Raw genomic sequence first — 19,372 nt, 5'->3', positions numbered from 1 at the left:
TTGAAAAACCAAAAAAGAAAAAGAAAAGAAAGGGAAAACTCTTGCTCAATACACGCCCCACAATTATATAGACATCTCCTTAAATCAGAACCTTGAATCTAATAGAAGGCTCTATACCTACCATTTCCTATTCCTTTTTTTCTAATCTCCTTTTCATCTTACTAAGAGTAAAGTGCTTCTACCCTTAGCTAAAAATCTGGTAGTGGTCATGTGACTTCTCTGCTCAAAATAAACCACATTTGCTTTTGTCATCTTCTAAGGCAAAGACAAACATCACTCCTTGTACTGGTCTGAATAGGAATGGCCCCCACTGGCTCATATATCTGAATGCTCAGTCGTTAGGGAGTGGTTCTAAAGAGGGATTAGAAGGTGCGGCTTTCTTGGAAGAAGTGTATCACTGAGGGTGGGCTTCAGGGTTTCAAAAGCTCAAACCAGACCCAGAGTCTCTTCCTACTAGCTGCAGATGCAGATATTGAACTCTCAGCTACCATGTCTGCCTGCATGTTGCCACATTACCTGTCATGAGAATAATAGACTAATCCTCTGGCACTGTAAGCCAGCCCCAATTAAATGTTTTCTTTTGTAAGAGTTGTGGTCAGGGTCTCTTCACAGCAAGGGAACACTGACTAAGACTCTCCTTTTAATAAAAGGGTTCAGCTGCTCTTTCAGTTGCCTAGGTACCATATGAACTCATCATGGTCCCTGGATTCTGAGAGGTGTGTAAAGAACTAACTAGAGAAAAGGTGAGGACTCTCTGCCTTAGTTTCTTCTGTCAGACAAAATTGGTGGCAGCACCTTACTCCTCCATTACATTCTAACCATTACACAGGATGATCCAGCTAATGTGCTTGCAAGAGTCTGTCGTATCACACAGTGATTACGGAGAACATCCGATTGCTGGGCTCTGATGGCAGCATTTTGAAAGAAGAGGACAGGAAATTGAACAGCACCCACGGTCCACAGGCCTGTTGGCTGACCTGCAGCATGTGCTGACAGCAGGCAAGCCACTCTTGAAGAAGCAAGCAAGCATCCTCCGGAAGGTAGCTTGTACAATCACTGTGTCCATGACACATGGTCATAATCTGAGTCCCTGCCATGTCTCAAACCACTGCCACCCCCAATGCCTCCCTTCCTCTCTCCAGTACCTGGATTTCCCTACTGCCTAGGCCTCTTCTCCTCCCCGTGCCCAACAGCTCCTGTCACATCTGTGAAAGTGCAGCTGCTGAGGGAAGGGCAGGACTTGGCTTCTCTCCCAACATAAACAATTAGGCAAGCATTAACTTCTCTCTTAATGGGCAAAGCAACATTAAGCAGATGGAAGCCCAGACACGGGTCACTTTGCTGAGCGCCCAAGCTGTGGTGGGGCTGCAGTCCTCCAAGATGATCTCAAAATTGAAACTTAATTGGCCATTAATGGAATTTATCTAATTAAAAATACTTGTAATTAAGCATGAAGATGAAAAGAAGCCTGAATGTTGGACCCAGAGAAAATAGAACTATATTGAACATGGCTGCAAATACACTAACTTCAGCCGTACAGTGCTTTTGCCCACCACATGAGAAAGCTCGCTATAGTACCCCACCCAACTCCCCGGGCTGTCCATTGCAATCCAGAAACTTCAGTGGGAGAAATAACTCCATAGTGTCCCCTGAGAAACACACACACACACACACACACACACACACACACACACACAGAGAGAGAGAGAGAGAGAGAGAGAGAGAGAGAGAGAGAGGTGTGAGGAGGGGATTAAGGGAACAAACTCAACTACTAAATAAGTTTCCTTGTGTCCTAGATAACAATAAGCATCAGAGCCAAGGTTTTATGGTTATCCTACTTCACCATTCCCCAGGTGAGGAGGGATAAAATAAGATCAGCTATTGAAAGTGCATTGGAAGTATAAGGTACAGATGAGGAGACCTAACTTTGTCTTCTTGGATGCAGCAACCTTAAATCCAAACATCACAATATAACTCCTACCCCTAATGTGAGACTGAAACACAAGCTTAGTTGTTACATAGCATAGTAGACCAGTTACCAGTGCAGGCTTTCAGGCCAGAATGCATGAGGCATAGCTTGAAAGTGTTGTTTATGAACCATGCCACCTTTGCGCAAATTGCCTCTATAGGTCAGTTTTCCCATCTGTGAAATGGAGAAAGTTTGGATTAATATATATATATATATACATATATATATATAATGCTTTTGAGCAGGCTCTGATATATAGTAGATATCCATGTTAGCTGTGACTGATCATCTGCCAAGGTTGACAAATCTTTCTCCAGAGTCCTCTGTCCTTGAGAGGTCCTCAAATCTGTGTGCTGGGTGGCATTTGTGATCAGATAATCCATGGATACTTTCTCAATGCAAACATGGCATCTATATGTTGATGTCATCCTAAAGGGGAGTCTCCAAGACTCTGCAGAATCCTAATAATGTATCTTTTGTGAGTTTGGCAAGAGAGCAAGACATGTGCTGGGTATTTTGAAGCCTGTCTCACACAGGACATTGTCTGCTGTCCTTTGCCACTTTCCAGATCTTTCCTATGACTTGTATATCGCCTTTCTTATCACCTTAGCTTTCTTCTTATCACCTGTACCCCCTGACCACGGACTTCATCTACCCAGAAAGACTGGGCCATGGTCCCATCCCATTTGCCCATTTGATCCTGCTGTGGACAAGAAGAGAGTGGTGTTGGTGGGTTTCTGAGCTGGGACAGAACAGCAGCCAGTCTGGCAGCACCAACGAGACTTGGATAACTGTGGGAGGTAGCTTCTGGGAACCAGTGAGTGGCTCTGGCCATGTCCCTGCACAGAGGCTATGAACCTTTGTTGTCCTTGCCCACCAGCCTATGGAGTGTGGGGCCATGGGAGGAGACACTGGCCTTCCTGGCCTTTGGTTAGGGACCATGTTTTCACTTTACACTGGTCTAACACATTAGTCACTGCGCTCCAACACTTTCTCAGGACAATTGCCTTTGGCAACATCAATTACTTTTACTACAGCTTCATTTCTGCCACTGAGGTATGATCAGCTGTGATAACCTTAATAAGACTGGGTCTTTGGCTCTATCTGCAACCTCCTCATAATAGGAACATGTAAACCTGGAATCATAGGCACTCCTTGTGGCTTCAGTGTATTAAAATTCTGAAAAGGGACCACAGGATTCCATCACTTCAGGGTCCCACTGTGATATTAAAAACAACAGCAAAGAGATCCGAGAGCATCTGGAAACCATTAGCAAACACACTGCTTGAGGCAGTTTTGATAAAGGGAGTGCCAAGAGAATCAGGCTAAGAGTCTTATTAATTCAATCAGCTCCACAGAGCCTCGGAAAATTTTGTTCAGTAGAATCATTTTCTAAGCAGAAAATCAACATAATTAAGGCCAACCTTCAGGTAATTTATTTGACCTTAATGTCTAGTGGGCAGCCTCAGTACCATCAGCAGATTCTGGAAAACAAATAAGACTGAAGATATTATCTCATTGAAATTCCAGTGTTCTTTAAATGTGTTTAGGAGAGTGTTGGCTTTAGCATATAAGACATCTCTACCTAAAGATGCCAGTGACCCATCTGCCATCCTGACAGGATGGGACAGATGAAGGCTTTCCAAGAAATCCTGTACTTTACTAAAAGCATCATGATTCAACTAAACCATCCGCTCCTTCCGGGAGCTAAATATTATAATTAATTATTCTTTCTTATTTCTTTTCTGTGCTGGGAGTTTAAAGATCCTTTTTGTTGTTGTTGTTTGGCTGCTCTATAATTTGTTTTGTGGGTTTTATTTGTTGCATTTGTTTGTACCGTGGGCTTCCTTGTTCTTTGTCTAAATTTCTATGGAGCTGCCCACCCCACCATGCGGCTAACCTCCATGCCCACTCAACTCTACTTCTCTCCTCCTCTTCCTTAGTCTTCTCTCCCACACAGCTCCATTGCCTTGGAAGTTTTCTTTTAAACATCCACGAAATTGTCCTTGAGCTCCCATTTGAGTTCATTCTTAAGATCGTTTACTATTGAGATTAAGAACTCCAAGAGAGGATATAGATTTCTCCAGTATCACATAGCAAACCAGGAAAGCCCCCCCTCCCAAATTTCCCATAGCAACCACAGCATGGTAACAGTGAACCTTTTCCCCAAACAAGGATCTCTCCCACCAGTTTAAAAGATTTTTTTCTGAAATTTATTTTACATATGGGGAGGAATGAATGTGATGACGATGGGACTCCTCCCAAGGCATTGTTTGGTGCCAGACACAGAAGGAGGTCAACAGGTCCCCTTGAAATGACAACATATCAGCCCCTGAGATAGCAGGGGTCAGGTTAGCCAACCCTCTAGCAGAACTGGACTTTGTGTGTGAATTTGGTCACGAATACCTCAGGCGCCTCAGGCAAAACCCAGACCACTGGGTCACTTTGCTTCCTGTGGCCTCTGGTATCAGTTAGCCCTGCAGACTCACCCTTCTTAGCTGGATGATGACAAGAATATGCAGATCAGCCTGTCAAAACTAACCCCCAGGCAGTAGAGGACTCAGCCATCTCCCTTCATGGCTTCTATTTCTACTCTCTTTGTCCCTGCAGCTATGAGAATGTTAAACACAACACTGACACTGATAGCCAGACCTCGACTAACATCATCAGAGGCAAAGCCCAGACCATCAGACACCCCTGTGCTGCTCAAAACAGTTGGCCTGGCCACGCTGCCGTTTGTTTCCAGGAAGTCTCTTGGCTTGAGTCCATCTCTGGCCCATGAGAGAAAGTGCACAGACCCACCTCCTCTAATGGCCGGCTGGATTATTCTTATCACTGCACTGTGAGCATAGAACAGACGGCGTTAATCTGATCTAGTCTGTTCAGGAGTTGATACCAGAATAGAAGCCCAAAGGAGCAAGGTCCAAATAAAGTGGGGCCCTTCCCCCAACAAGCCCCAGGAACCAAGTGGTAACTGTTGGGAATCACCCTTACACCCTGATGGGGAATCTGTCTTCAGTAGACTCTTGAACAAAGAAAATATCTCCCAAGAAAGACTCTCCAGGATTTTTTATGACACAGACATTATTAGCCTTAGAAAACTGAAAGCCTGCTTTTTGTTTGCAGAAATGCACCCTTGTCATTGAAGGAGCAACAGGCTGGAAGTTACAAACACCAGCCTGAGTCACCACTGCCACTGCTGGGTGGTTCTATGGCCTCCAGGGGAAAGCGCCCCACAAGACAGGAAACTCAACTCTTTACTTCTGGAGTGCATTGCTCCTTTAAGGAGCATGCATATTTGTCACTGCCCCACAGCTACAACATAGGCGAAATGTTTTACCTATCGCTTTTATGCAAAAGAGTCCCAATATTAAGAAAGCCTGAGGAGAAGATACAAATTCAGGCCACAGAGCATTACAGTATTCTGATAACTGAAAATTTTCCATCATGAGAGCATTTTGCTGGAGAGAGGAGTTCCATAGTCCTGGCTCCTATATCATAGATGTATCCTATAGACACTGGTTAGAAATAAACATTTCTGAACGCACCTCATAACATTCTGATTCAGTTGGTGCAAGCATGACCTAGGAATTGACAGTTGTGGAAGATATCCCAAGCAATTAAAAATATTTTTAATTTATTTTGTGGGGAATGTTGGGGGCAGCTTAGGGAGGTTATCTCTCTCCTTCCACCATGCGAGTCCCAGGGAACAAACTCAGGTCTTCATTCTCAGTGGCAGGTGCCTTTACCAGACAGGCCATCCCACTGACTGGCCCAATTTTTGTTTTGTTTTTATGCGAAAGGATCTCACATAGCCCAGGCTGGCCTCCAACTCACTATGGAACCAGGATGACCTTGAAGTCCTCATCCTCCTATCTGTACCCCCGGATGTTGGGATGATGAGTATGCACCGCCATGCCTGACTCTCCTCCAAAATTTAACCATCAAGCTGGGTTAGTGATTGACTTCCTTATAAGTCTGCGATAACTCTCTTCAGGTGGTATTTGCAGCCAGTTCCGTGTTTAGCCGCTCACCTTTCAAAGATTTTATAGGAAGGCCAATAACATTTTATAGGAAGACTGCTATGGTGAGATATGGGTGCTATGGCCTGGGTGAAACTGCAGTCTTCCTGAGTGGCAGATACAGACTGAGAACCAGCAGATATTTTACCTTGTATCTGCCACCTGTTTTTTTTTTTAAATAAAAATATTTCCATTGAGAACTGGAGAGGAGACTCAGTGGTTGATTCCTTTCTGTTCTTCCTGAAGTCCTAGGTTCGGTTCCTAGAACCCACATCAGGTGACTCAGAAACACCTGTGACTCCAGCTCCAGGGGATCCAACACCCTCTGGCCACTGCAGGTACCTGTACATGTACACACAAACCTATGGAGACATACATTAAATTTTTAAATATGTACTGAACCAAGTACATAAATAGCAGTAAATACCACTAATTTTTAACCATTTGTTTTAAAGTGATACCTGGAATAAAACATGAAAGCCTTTGATATGATTAAATAACTTTCCCACTAACATTCAATTCTTCTAACTCTTCTGTTTTGTGTTTTTAAATCTAAAACTTTCTCAACAATCGAATGTCAACTTCCAGGAGGCTCAGTCTCAAATGAATTCTAACTTGCCTGTTTCCCTCCGTACGCTGTGTCTTGTTTCAATCAGAGTCAGTCCTACCTAAGGTTTCGGTTCTCTGAGCTCAAGCAAAGGCATACTTCTTTTCCCTATGTGGCAACAGAATGGAGCATTCTGAGAGATGCCAGTCCTGGGGATGAGGGGAGGGCAAAGGACTGTAGTATCAGGTGCACGGATCTGGGCGGCCAAGAGTCATGGGAGGGAGTAGAGGAAGGGCTTGGACTCAGTGTGGAGATGGGATTCCTGGGCAGAGAAGGAGAAAGCAGAAGGGAAAAACAGCTTCAAAATCCCCAGGATTTTGTTCCTGCAACTATCAGGAACAAGAACCCACAGTCTAGGCGTGGGCTAAGGAAGAGAACAGTGTGATGTTTAGGAAGAAGCAGGGGAACTTCCCACAGACTTGGGAACTTAGCACTGAGCCAGCTCTAAGTGCCACACAGAAACCAGCCATCGAGCCACGTCTTAAGTGAAGCATCTCTCATGCTGACTCTGTTCTAAGTTAGACTTGGCTTAGTCTAGGATGAGGACGACCACAGAGAACTAAAACTAAAGAGTCCGAGCAGACCTAGCAGTGCTGGACAGAGGGTTGTCAATTGTCCTTACCAGTCTGTTGGATAAATTCAGGTTCAACATTAGTCCTGGTTCTAATAGCACATTATTGTCTACCACTAACCCGTGTGTCTGCCACAGCCTGCCTTCACTTTCTCAGAAATTAACCTAGCATACTAACTGATGGCCAAATGGAACAGAGAGAGAGCAGAGAGAGAGAGAGAGAGAGAGAGAGAGAGAGAGAGAGAGAGAGAGAGAGAGAGAGTCAGAAACCTGGATTTTGGTCTTCACCTTACTTTAACTGTGTAGCTGTGGGTGAGCAAACAGGGAGAAATAATAAACGGTCCTGAAATTAACTCTCTAATCTCGAAGTCGGAGGTCTGCCATTGCAGATATTTTATTTGAAAAGTTAAATAAATATGAAAAGAGGAGGCAGACAGACAGAGGCTTGATTCCCACATGTGAGAACATGCAGGATGACTGTCGATCTCTACCTGTATGTGGCCTGAGGGTTTCGTAAATATTTTCAAGGCTATCACATCCATGGTAAGTAACCCTGATCTTTTGAATTGTTGGTAGGGACCGAGGACAAGCCTGCAAGCGTACTGATCAGCAGACTCAGGGGACAGTCTCATGTGGTCGCTCAAAGTGGAGACTGAGCAAGTGTTCCCTGAGGGAAGCCTGTGTTCTGCCGTCACAGGAAAGGGACCAAAGGGAGCCGCTGCCGTTTCTGGTTTGAGCTTTGGTCTCTGCGCATCTGGGATCTGGGGAGGTGGGGGAGGGACGGTGAGGCTGAGCACCAGGACAGAAGAATCCCAGATGCTTGAAGAGTATGGTGTAAACAGCCCCTTAAGTCCCTCCCATCATCACGTCCCCCAAAGGGACATCTCCAGCACAAGCCAGCTACGTGCTTCTCTGCATTCTCAGCCAGATGTAAGCTGGCCAACGGGATGGCCATCTGGACTCAGAGAGCCCATTAGCACCATAACAGGCAGCCGAGTCTGGTTATAAACACCAGCCTTGCTCGCGCCAGCTGTCTCGCGCTTTGAAATTACACGCTTGGGAAGCATCTGGTTCGGAACAGGAGACACCTCTCCCATGGGCTTCAGAGAGGAGGAGGCTGGGGGCTGTGGCCCAGGCAGCACATGGCTTCTGGTAGACGCCTGGCAGGTTCTTTCCTTCCCTGGTCGTACTCTTTCATCATAGTATGCCTACCTGTAAGGAGTGTGTGCCTGCACGTATGCAATTTTGGAGTTATTTTCTCAGGAACATTGAAAACAAAGAGGCTTTATTCAAAATAGGAATAGGTGAGAGGCTTGAGAACATTTAGGACTGTCAAGTAAGAAGCCATTTAGATTAATAATAATCACATTCGTAGGCAGCCCAGACCTTAGATGTAAAGGTAGGAGGAGGCCGTGGGGAGCACTTGGTCTGGACCTCGGGTGGCGGCCATCCGTGCCTGAGTCCTTCCCTTAGGTAAGTGGTCAAAATAAAACAGGAAACTGGTTAGAAGTCATGTGTGAGGGGTGGTACCGGAGAAACCCCACCTCACTGTTCGTAGGAAATCCAGAGTGAAGGCTGTTCCTTAACAACCTTCCAGAATCTTCTCTTGCCTTGCGTCGCAACCCTGCCCATGATTCCTTATTAAAATGAGCACTCTGTTTCTCGGTTATGATAGATGCCTGTCCCCTTCCCTCATCTTTGAGCCACTGGGGGAGGGGGCAAGAAAGCAGATGCTGTCAAGTGAGGTTGAAACTGTAGTGAAATGAACTGATTGGAAAACCTTAACTGATGACACTTTTCATTTAGTGGGTGGTAACCGCTCGTTAGGCACACTGCTAATGACTTTGCCTGTGAAATGGTTTCTTTAGGTTTAAGCTTCCACATCCACTGGCTTGGCTTGCAAAGCGTGCCTCTGAGATTTTCAAAGGACAGTTGCTAAGCTAAGCTAGCTGCTGAGGACCTAAGTTAAGAAAGTGAACCAAGTGGAAAAATAAGGGTGGTGACAGTGGTGGTCCTGTATAGAGCTTGAAAGATGGAAGGGACAGTTGTCAGCATGGAGGCCAGTAGCACAAAAGAAAGGGACTATTGGGTCCCACTGGCCTTTGGGAAGGTAGACCTATCCAAAAAAAGGGGGGAAGCACACATTTCAGAAGTCTAAAAATCTGGGGCATTTCTCAAAATGAGAAGCTGGATTAACCCAATCAAGCCCAGTGGGGAAAGGGTGCTGGGTGAACCCCCAATTCCAAACAGCAGAAACTGACAACGTCTCACTCCACAGCCAGGGGCACAGAAGGGAAGCTGGGGGCCACGCCCAGGGAGGCTGTGCCAGGAGGGAAGGGCATCTCAGCTCTAGCTGCCATGCGCTCCCGTCACTGAGGATGAGCTGCAGAATGAGAGCAGGAAGATTTAGGAAGGGGGCCGAGGCTGACATGACGGAAGAAAGTAAACTAAAGTCCTCAGCAGTGTTGAGCACCCCAGGCCTCTGGCTGAGGAAAATGCTACAGCCGTAGTCAGTCATGGTTACTTGTTTCTTTCTTTGTTGCGGGTGGTATTTTTGGCATTTGGGGTATTTTTAAGAGGTCTCATTTTTATTTTCTGAGCCTTACTCAAAATGACTTCTAAAGTTCAGAAGGAGGAATTGACATGAGCTTTTAGGCAGGGCCCCCCTAGAAATAGAATTTTTTAAATTGACACCGAAAAGTAGTCTTTATTTTATTTTCTCCTGGGGGGGAGGGGAGAAAATCGATTCTCAACACATGATTGATTCTCTGTTTTGCCAAGGGTGATGGGATTCCAGCAGTTGGGAGATTGAAGCAGGGATATTGTGAGTTCCAGGACGGCCTGGGCTACAAGTCCCTGTCTCAAAAACCAATCAACAGTAGGGAATAATCGATGGGAGTTTGAATGCTTTCTGACTTCTAACATGGAAAAATTAAGCTTCCACACAAGTGGCCTTAAAGCATGAAAACCCAATTTGTGCAACAGTATTTTATGCTTTCAGAATAAATAAATCATAAACGACCATTTGTTAGGCCAAAGGTGGTCTCTTCTGTTCTAATCCCTCATTCTAGACTCTGGTCCATGAGTTTGGGAGGGCCCAGTTTCCGCTCACTGAGCAAAGTAAGTGGTTTCAGAGCACCATCTGGTGTTTGAATCAGGAACTACAGTAAACTTTCCCAAAGCAGGACTTAGGAGGACTCCAACTGGAGTTTCAGCCAGGGTTATTTCTGTAGCCCACACACTTGAATTCCAAAAGAAGTCCAAAGTTCCATAGTTCTGAATTGAATGATTTCAAACTGTCGTAAAGCAGAGGCGAATCCGGGCGCTGGGGCTCAGCAGTGCTCTTATACGGAACTCACCCGTAAAACAAGCTGCCTACAGGTCTGGATTTAGAAGATCCTTCATTCTCTACCAATGCTTCTCTCTACAGTTCCAGCAGCCTCTCTTGGACCCCGTGCTTTAAAGAACAGCTCAGCTTCAAGCAAACGTTTGCCGCACATCGATACCTCTGCTGCCCCAGGTGGACTCTGAAGCTCGCTTGGACCTAGGAATGGAGAAAGAGGGTTGATGAATGTGCCCTAAGCACCATTAAAGAGTGTTAAGTATAGGATAGCTTCCAGAACACTGGTTCTTAACCTTTAGGGTCCTTATTAAACCTTATTCTAATGCAAAAAAAAGAATGAAAGAAAGAAAGGGAGGGAAGGAGGGAGGGAGGGAGGGAGGGAGAGAGAGAGAGAGAGAGAGAGAGAGAGAGAGAGAGAGAGAGAGAGAGAGAGAGAGAGAGAGAGAGAGAGAGAGAAGGGGTTGATGGTGGCTTTGAGCACAGGGGTGTTGAGACCGGAAATGGGGGGGTGCCAGAATGGAGAGAGGCAATGGCAGCCATTTTGACTTCAATACACTCTTCCTCCTTATTAATTCACCTTCCATAGCCCACAGGGACTAACGTAATTGTTCCTTCAAAAGACTGCAGTTCTACATGTAAGTCAATACCTCTGCCCTCATTGCTATAAAGTACATTTTATTTCTGGGTTTTAATTGCAAAGGCCCCCCATCATTGACTGAGATGCCACTGCTGCTACCAGAATAAACAAGTTACGGTCAAGACATTTATTTCTCTCTGGTTATCATTTTGTTAGCATGTGACCCATTTTGACTGAGTTCCTAGTTGACAGAATCTTTGAAAGAAATAACTTAAAACAAACAAACAAACAAAAAACACTTCATTGGTCCACTTGTTGCTCCATTCCCTTGTTTGTTTGTTTGGGATGTGGGGGATTGTTTGTATGTTTGTTTGTTTGTTTGGGTGTGTTTTTTTGGTTTTGTTTTTGGTTTTGTTTGGTTTGGTTTCTGGTGTTGTCCCGGGTATCCCTGGCTGTCCTAGAACTTGCTCTGTAGACCAGGCTGGCCTGGAACTCACAGAGATCCCCAGCTACTGTCTCTCCTTACAGCAAGAGTGGTTTGCATCTTTCTCAGCGCTGTCTCGCTAGTGCAGTGCAATGCTCACGGCCTAGATGAGGAACCAAGCTCGAAAGAATGGCAGCGGCACATGGAGGGAACTATTGATCCTGGCAGAGATCACTCCTAAGGGGGTGTCCAAGAGAAGGAATCCAAGAGAAAGAACGGAATCCCTCCTTGGCTCTGGGACTCAAGTATGAACGGTTAGGGACTGAAAGGATGGTTCGGTGGTTAAGAGCGATCGCTGCTCTTTCAGACTACCCAAGTTCAGATCCCAGCACTTACATCAGGGAGCTCACAACCACCTGGAACTCCAACACCCTCTGGCTACTGCAGGCACCTGCACACATGTACATATACTCACATATAGGCATGCATGCATACACATAATTTAAAATAAAAATTTTTAGTTTTTTTTAAAGATATGAACAGTCAGGAAACAATAGATAGATCATGACAAAGCACTCCGGTTTTCCAAACAACAATGTCTTCCGTAACCTGAGATTTCAATCTCTTTTCTTAGTCCCTTTATACTATGTTACACAGACCTGGTAGTTTATAAACAGCAAGATTTCATTTCTCACAGTGCTGGAGACCGACAAACCCAAGATCAAAGGTTAGGCAGATTTGATGTCCAGAAAAAGGCCCACTTCCTGCTCCAAAACTGCCATCTCCTCACTGTGTTCTCTCCTGACAGAAGGGTCGAGAAAGTTCTCTGGATCGGCTATGTTAGAGCTCTACTCTCGCTAGTTAAGAGTCTGCCCTCGTGACTGTTTTAAAAAGGAAAAACCCAAGCTGAACCCTAGAGTGCAGGCATTCCTTACTCTCCTGGTGTGGACGTCACGTGACTGGCTAGCCGAGCGCTGCTTCCGGTGTCCTGACTTCCTTATTGTAAAGGACTGCACCACTGTGAACTGAGAACCAACCCCTTTCTCCCTTAAGTTGCTTTTGCTGCAGTATTTTACCACAGCAACGGATAAAGAAGCTAAGAATACCTTATTAGAAATAAGGTCTTAGGGCCTGAAGAGAAATAAGGTCTTTGAGGAAGTGATCTGATCGAGACAGCTGCATAGGTAAGGCAATGGCTGATCCAGCACGGTTAGGGATTTTACAAGGCATGAGGAGAAGGCTATGGAAAGTTTCCAAGTAGAATTTGGTGCTCACACAAGTCAGAAGCTGGAAGAGACCGGCGTAATTCTCTTGAAAGCCTGCAGGGGGCGCGTGGCTGCCTCAGCACCTGGGTTTCAGCCTTGAGGCTCCACCAGTAAGGAAAAAATAAACAAAACAAAACAAAACAAAACAAAACCCATTTGCACTGTTTCAAACTAGCCAGTTAGGATAACTTGTCATAACAGCCACAGAAAATTCATACAGTTTCTGCTCAGCACTCAGAGTAGAGGAAAGAGGTGGACGCTTAGCTTTCTACGTGTGTGGTGGACATTACAAGACTGTGTCTCTATGGAGATGCTACATTATCTAAAGTTACTCATTAAACCCATGAAGAGATTCGGAGTTTGTTAGTTTAATAAATGGATGTACTTTGTTTCCGATAAGGGTGGCCACTGCTGTTATCTGATCACTATGGGACTCCAGCTTGAAATTTGTTACTAGCCACAAGAGGCCTGTCCGGCAGCTTTCCCGGCAGAGCAGTTCCCAAGATAGCCCCTGGCTGCACCCTCTCAGGAGAAAGCACCTGGTTTCCCAAACCCAGCAATGTCCCTGGGCGTTAAGGCCACCAGGAGAGAAGCGGGGCTGTGAATCCACAACTAGCAAATTGGGGGGGGAATGAACCAACCCGAAGCCAGTGTGAGCTGATTCATGCTGATTCACGCGGAGACTGTAAGAATCCGAACAACTACGGTTTACTGAGTTTGAAATAATCATTGGATATTTGGCATTGTTTCAAAATCGCGCATACCTTTCCAGTTTTCATTTCAGAAGCCCTAGTGGGTTTTTCTGTTTTTGTTTTGTTTTGTTTGTTTTAGTATTTAATAGGAAAGTCAAAGGCTGTTGGGTAAGTCTCCAGTGGAGTTTATTTAAGTTGCTCTTTTTTCTAATTAATACTTCACTCAGCAAACATTTATCGACCACTTATCATGATGAGGCACTCTGCTCCATAAGGAACAGTAAATAAATCCTTTACTTGAAAGAATTGGCACAACAGTGGAATGAGTAGATGAACAGTTGAAGGGACTGGTTTTTTTTTTAGCTGTAGTGTAGCGATGATGTTGAAGGACTCGGTGTGCTATTAATGTCAGGTGTGTTCTGTGTTTCAAACGTGTGAATGCCGCACAGAGAGAAGAGGATGGCTAATCTTCTCTGGAAGACAAGGCCACCTCTGTCCCCTAGAGACACTCCTTCCTCTGACAGGAACAAACCTCAGCATAGGTAGGGAGGTCAAGAAAGGAAATAAGCTAGCATGTGAAAGATCAAGAGGGTTAGGGTTCACACAGACTTAGGAAGATGCAAATATTTCAGGGGAAAATGGGGCAGAGGTCATATCCTAAAATGTGTCATGCTCTGTCTTTTTTTCCCCAGATTGGTATCCACAGCCAAATAGAGCTAGTTTTAAATTTATTTATGAGAATATTTACATGAGTGTACATTTGCCTCATTTCAAATACAGTCTTTAAAGTAGCATAGTCTGAGCCCTTGGATAACCACCTTATGTGTTAGTGCTGCCACTTAATTTTAGACTTTACCTTTATAATAGTGTTTGTGATAAACATAACTTATTTAACTATAATCTATTATATATTAAAGTGTTAAGTGATGAATCTTAGCCATCAAATTACACATATACACACATAAGTCTGTATTGTAGAAATTTTTGGTTGTCTCCTAATACAAACTCTCCTCTTCTCTGAAGAAGTGAAACTCAAAATATCTAAATAGGTTGCTACAAAATAAAAACATACACTGCTCAGACTCCCTTGCAGCTAGATGTGACCATGTGACTATAAACTGTATGCAAGTGTCTTAGGCAGCTTCTGAGAGCTTGTCTTTAAAGGCGTGTGTGTGTGTGTTTGTGTGTGTGTGTGTGTGTGTGTGTGTGTGTGTTTAACCTTCAAATATCCCATATCCTCACTAATTCTCGAACTCCCAACTGATTTTATCATTACTGTTACAGGTACATTAATATTTTCCATTATGATTCTGGAAGTAAATTTTTGTTCTTACAGTTATTTCAACTTCTACTTTTCATGTTTGGAGGAAGCAATATCAGAATATTCTATATACCCAAAATAGTCATCACTTAACTGAAAAAAAAATTCCACATGATCTCACTACTTTCCTTTGTATTTACATCTGTAGCCATTTTTGTTTCACATACTGTTGCTTTGCCTTTTTAATTCCAACTGGCAACTGCTGAGTGTTCAGCAAAGCAATTAGTTATTTGTGTGGATGACTACCGAAGCATTTGAACTCAAACTTATATCTTATCTTGTACATTGTCTTCTCTCCACAGCATTGCTTTGAGAGTGTGTTTTGATCCTCTTTTTCCAATAGTTTCCCTGTATTTAATCTTGTTAGTTATCATCCAAGAAATGATAGTGTGAATCTTAGCTTTTGAAAATAAAATGTTAGTGACTGTCTTTAGGTTTCTTTTGGAAAGAAAAGTGAAAGCTGGAAACTTACCTGATCTACTTTTGAAAACCTCCATGCTTTGTTACTGCACATTGGACATTTTGCATTCCCAATTCCCAACTTTATTCATCCAGTCTTCATTTACATATGCTCACACACATTGATTTCCTTACCCATCATCCCTCTGCTCCTAGCCTTATACCTGGAAACTTCTTTTTCTGCCTCAAACATATCCCCTGGAGAAGTTAATTTAGCAAAAACTTGAGCCTTTTTTCTTGTCTGAAACAATCTTTGCTACCCCATGCATAGAATTTTAGGTTGAAACTTGGAGTTATGGTTTGCTTTGTCTTCATAACATCAAAAATACTCTGTTTGCAAACTTACAGGATTGCTACTGAAAAGTCAGCTAAAGAGCTATAACTCCTTTGAACATTAATATTTGCCTCTCTGTCTTAACATTTTAAAATATAGGAAATTTAAAACATACTCAAAATTAGAATAGTGTAGTATAATCATTTATTCATGCCCATATTCCAGCTTCCACAATTATCAAAAGTTTACAACTTTAGTGTTATCCATTTCTGTACACATAGTCACAAATCCACTTTTGTTAGCACTTTTTCATGGAGTATTTTAGAGTACAAACAAAATGTTGTGTCACTTAATGTGTATATCCAACTGTGAAGGACCATATTGGCATGAACACCATGCTGTGAGGTCTTAATACATGCCCTGATGGTTAGGTACTAGAATCTTCTGTCACCAACGTGTTCATCTTAGAAGGTGAAGCCTTCAAAGTTGATTACATCATGGCACAGGTGACATCATGAATGGGATGGGTGCCCTTAGGAGAAAAGCCCCAGTGAACTGTCTCGTTCTTCTCACCACATGGGGATACCAGATGGCTATCTGAGAACCAGGATTCTAAATCTGCCAACACCTTCAGTCTTAGGTTTACACACACACACACACACACACACACACACACAGTGAGGTAGTTAGGGGAGATAACACCTTTGGTTCATAGACTCTCTAGTTTATGATATTGTGCCAAAATTGTACCACGTGCCATTATCACACCAAGTACAGTTAACAAGAACACTTTCATGTTTTTATATCTATTTTCTGTTCTCGTTCTGCACTTGTTCCAAAGATGCTTTTCACAGTTGGTTTATGAGGATCTAGACCTAAACAAGCCCACATACTGCTTTGGCTGTTAGTAAAAGCAGCTTCTAAACCATTTTTTAAAGTTTTTAGTATCTAACTATTGATTTTCAGTAAAATCAGGTAGTTTTCTTGGATGATCTCTGTACTTTAACAGGCTTTCTGACATTATTTATTAATTTCTTCATCAGTCTCTGGATGGCAGTCAGAGCTCAAGGTTAGAATAAATTCAGGTTAAAGGTGTGTGTTCAAGCACATGTCTGAGTCCTCAGAGATGCTACAGTTAGTCAGAGGGCTCAAGGGTGACGGCTGATTGTTCACTATGACTCCTTCCCTGAGCCTTTCACCTAAGGTTTGGGCAGGAACTATTGCCTGGCTCCATTACTCCAGAAGGCTTCCCACATACATGGTTTCTTCCGCATCTGTGAGCTACAGGTTCAAAAATCTTCCCCTCGGCAACTCTTTCACTTGAAAATACAGGAGAACATGGGGGATGCTTGATCCTCTCCATTTATTTTATAGACAGTTAACTATTGCTTAAGCAGTCTAAAAGTAGGCAGCCTGTGGTGACTTTTCATAATGAATACTGAGGATTGAACCAATGGTCTCCCATACGTTAGGGAAGCACTCTACCATTAAGCTACATCTCTTGTAATTATATTTTTATTTTTAAATGTATTTACTTGTTAGTGCTTGTGTGTATGAGTGCACAGATCCTGCAGTATGTATGTATGGTGGGCAAAGGACAATTTGTAGGAGCTGGTACTCTCCTTCCACCATGTCCTAGGGATTGAGCCCATGTCTTCAGACTTGGTGACAGGCACCTTTCACCTGCTGAGCCATCACCCCAGGTCTATTTTAAAACAAAACTTTATTGAAGTATAATCTACATCCAATAGAATCCATCCATTTTCAAGAGGTTGATAAATAAATGCATCCATGTAGACACAACCATAAGCAAAACACAGAAAGTTTCCTGTGCCCCTCCCCCAAACTCTTGCCCTTTACAGTGAGGCCACATGTGCCATCTCCACCCAAAAGAGCTACTGAAATATTTTAACCACTTGAAACTTCATTTGCTGGCACTGGCACCATTGACATCACAAAGCATGAACTCTTTTGAATGGGCATCATTCTCTTAGCATAATGCTGTGGAGATTAGTCTACATTGTTGCATATATCCGTAGTTCCATTGCTTTCCTTGAAGAGTAATTTTGATGTATAAATTCACTATGCCTTTTTTCATTACTCAGGTGCAAGCATTTAGACACTTCATTTTTGTATCAATAGTGTGGGATCAACCAAAGGTTCTACAGATACACAGCTTGAATGCACTCTGTCTCTGTCTCTGTTTCTATATCTTTGCCTCTGTCTCTCTGTCTCTGTCTCTGTCTCTCTTTCTCTCTCTCTCTCCCCCCCAGCACATGCCTGTGCGTGTGTGTGTGTGTGTGTGTGTGTGTGTGCGCGTGTGTGTATGTGTGTGTGTGTGTGTGTGCGTGCGTGTGTGTGTTTAGTTCTGCTCTGATACTCTGTCAGTCCTAGCCACCACCACAGCCTACCGAGCCTCCATTCTCTCCAGCTCAGAGCCACCTGGGCTCTATTTTGCCTGTTTTCTTGTGTTATTTCTTACAGGAATCATACTGGCATCACCTATGCCCCAACATCTGAAAACAGTTGTTTCATACATTTGCTTGGCTCTCTAGTTGTTGGAGGCAGCAATCCTTCCTGTACAGAAGCTCCCGGAATCTTCTTTAGAATCAACTTTACTAAGATATAATTTATATATTTTAAGATCCAGAGTTTAGTTTATATAATTTATGTACATTAATGTGCCAGAGTTTAGGCATATAGGTTTTTGGCCTTGACAAATGTATGCAACAAACGCATAATCACCACCTCTTTTTCCCCTGAATCTCCCTCTTTACTTTTTGCTGTCTGTCTTCATCTATATCTCTCCACTCAGAAGCCACTGAGCTGATCTCTGTTGCTATGGGTTAATTGTGCCTCTTACAATATTTTCAAATATGTCACTCTTCATCCGGGAAGCCACTGAGATGATCTCTGCTGCTACGGATTAATAGTGCCTGCTATAATATTTCAAATATTTGGAGGCAGTTTCCCTTTTGTATGTAGCTCCTTTCATCAGCCCGGAGTCTGTGGAATCGGTTTACGGGTTCATGTATCACATCTTCTTTATTAGTAAGCAGCATCCTGTGGTGGGAATGAATCACAGTTTTCTTCTCAGGTCACTGATTCATTCACTGGCCTTTCAGTTTGTCTCCATTTGAGGACTGCTATGAAAAGGCTGCCTTGAGCATGCTTGTACAAGTCTGTTGGTGCACTTAACCTTTCTTCTGGTTAAATCTCTAGAAACAGAATTCCTAAAGGTTATGTATGTGTTGAAATTTACAAGAAACTGCCATGCTGGTTTCCTAAATTATTATACAGTTTATATCTAAAGTTTCAGTTGACCTATATTCTCACCAACACCTTTGTTTGCAAATCAATCTGTTTAGTTTGTGTTAGGCTAGTGGATGGGATGGGGTATGTCATCTCATAAATCCTATTTCATGGGATTTTTATGAAATTCTCAATAACTAATTATATTGAGCATTTCTTATTTGCATAGTCCTTTTGCTTGTATGTCCTTGCCCTTTGTCCATTTTTGAACAGGGAGGTTGATGTCCTCATGTGCTGTCTGGTTGTTGTGCACACAGGTTTTTCTAAGATACATGGGCCATCGGAGCATTCAGAGCTCCGGCATACCTTTTCTCCTCTCTGGCAGTGTGCTTTGAAGGAAGGTAGATCGAGTATCTCTTGATACAGTTATTAACTATTCTCTTTTGCCTGTTTTTTTCTACTTCCAATTCTTTGCCTCTGTTTACAAAGACATTTTATTTTGCAATTTTAGCCTTTAAATTGAGACATAAAATCCCTCTTGTTCACTTTTCCCTGTGGTGTAGCTCAAGGACTGGGTTGAATTCTTCAGCATGGGT

Source organism: Mesocricetus auratus, unplaced genomic scaffold, assembly GCF_017639785.1.
Source record: "Mesocricetus auratus isolate SY011 unplaced genomic scaffold, BCM_Maur_2.0 Super-Scaffold_100676, whole genome shotgun sequence".
NCBI classification, from domain to species: domain Eukaryota; kingdom Metazoa; phylum Chordata; class Mammalia; order Rodentia; family Cricetidae; genus Mesocricetus; species Mesocricetus auratus.
The sequence above is the reverse complement of the archived record's forward strand: the minus strand, read 5'-3'. Positions refer to the sequence as shown.